The sequence below is a fragment of the Arctopsyche grandis genome, chromosome 2, assembly GCF_051622035.1.
Source record: "Arctopsyche grandis isolate Sample6627 chromosome 2, ASM5162203v2, whole genome shotgun sequence".
NCBI classification, from domain to species: Eukaryota; Metazoa; Arthropoda; class Insecta; order Trichoptera; family Hydropsychidae; genus Arctopsyche; species Arctopsyche grandis.
The window spans coordinates 39,439,322-39,441,690 of record NC_135356.1 but is presented as its reverse complement, the minus strand read 5'-3'; positions in this window follow the sequence as shown (position 1 = coordinate 39,441,690).

The following is a 2,369-nucleotide window of genomic DNA, read 5'->3' as shown; positions in this document are numbered from 1 at the left end:
ATTGTAATGTTGTATCCTGAAGAATATCAAATATTTTAATCTCAAAATTGATGTAATATGTATTATAACAATATGTCCTCGATAAATTTAAATATTTGAATCTCAAATTGATGAATTGTGCTTACTATTATTTATTGTTATGTTGTAACATCAAATATTTTAATAATATCAAATATTAAATATTTCATAATATCAAATATTTTAATCTCAAAATTGATTTAATATGTATTGTAACAATATGTCCTCGATAAATTAAAATATTAGAATCTCAAATTGATGTATTGTGCCCGCTATTATTTATTGTAATGTTGTAATATCAAATATTTTAATAATATCAAATATTAAATATTTAGAAATATCAAATAATTTAATCTCAAAATTGATGAAATATGTATTGTAACAATATGTCCTCGATAAATTAAAATATTTGAATCTCAAATTGATGTATTGTGCTTACTATTATTTATTGTAATGTTGTATCCTGAAGAATATCAAATATTTTAATCTCGAAATTGATGTAATATTTATTGTAACAATATGTCCTCGACAAATTCACATATTTGAATCTCAAATTGATGTATTGTGCTCACTATTATTTATTGTAATGTTGTAATATCAAATATTTTAATAATATCAAATATTTAATATTTAATAATATCAAATATTTTAATCTCAAAATTGATGTAATATGTATTCTAACAATATGTCCTCAATAAATTTAAATATTTTAATCTCAAACTGATGTATTGTGCTTACAATTATTTATTGTAATGTTGTATCCTGAATAATATCAAATATTTTAATCTCAAAATTGATGTAATATGTATTGTAACAATATGTACTCGATAAATTAAAATATTTGAATCGCAAACTGATGTTTTGTGCTCACTATTATTATTTGTAATATTGTATCCTGAAAAATATCAAATATTTTAATCTCAAAATTGATGTTGTATGTATTGAAACAATATGTCCTCGATAAATTAAAATATTTGATTCTCAAATTGATGTATTGTGCTCACTATTATTTATTGTAATATTGTATCCTGAAAAATATCAAATATTTTATTCTCAAAATTGATGTTGTATGTATTGAAACAATATGTCCTCGATAAATTAAAATATTTGAATCTCAAATTGATGTAATGTGCTCACTATTATTTATTGTATTGTTGTAATATCAAATATTTTAATAATATCAAATATTAAATATTTAATAATATCAAATATTTTAATCTCAAAATTGATGTAATATGTATTATAACAATATGTCCTCGATAAATTTAAATATTTGAATCTCAAACTGATGTATTGTGCTTACAATTATTTATTGTAATGTTGTTTCCTGAATAATATCAAATATTTTAATCTCAAAAATGATGTAATATTTATTGTAACAAAATGTCCTCGATAAATTAAAATATTTGAATCGCAAACTGATGTTTTGTGCTCACTATTATTATTTGTATCATTGTATCCTGAAAAATATCAAATATTTTAATCTCAAAATTGATGTTGTATGTATTGAAACAATATGTCCTCGATAAATTAAAATATTTGAATCTCAAATTGATGTATTGTGCTCACTATTATTTATTGTATTGTTGTAATATCAAATATTTTAATAATATCAAATATTAAATATTTAATAATATCAAATATTTTAATCTCAAAATTGATGTAATATGTATTCTAACAATATGTCCTCGATAAATTTAAATATTTTAATCTCAAACTGATGTATTGTGCTTACAATTATTTATTGTAATGTTGTTTCCTGAATAATATCAAATATTTTAATCTCAAAAATGATGTAATATTTATTGTAACAAAATGTCCTCGATAAATTAAAATATTTGAATCTGAATAAATGTTGTAATGTTATTCTCAAGTAATGTTGTTTCCTGAATAATATCAAAAATTTTAATCTCAAAATTGATGTAATATGTATTATAACAATATGTCCTCGATAAATTTAAATATTTGAATCTCAAACTGATGTATTGTGCTTACAATTATTTATTGTAATGTTGTTTCCTGAATTATATCAAATATTTTAATCTCAAAATTAATGTAATATGTATTGGAGCAATATGTCCTCGATAAATTAAAATATTTGAATCTCAAATTGATGTATTGTGCTCACTATTATTTATTGTAATGTTGTTATATCAAATATTTTAATAATATCAAATATTTAATATTTAATAATATCAAATATTTTAATCTCAAAATTGATGTAATATGTATTCTAACAATATGTCCTCGATAAATTAATATATTTGAATCTCAAACTGATGTATTGTGCTTACAATTATTCATTGTAATGTTGTTTCCTGAATAATATCAAATATTTTAATCTCAAAATT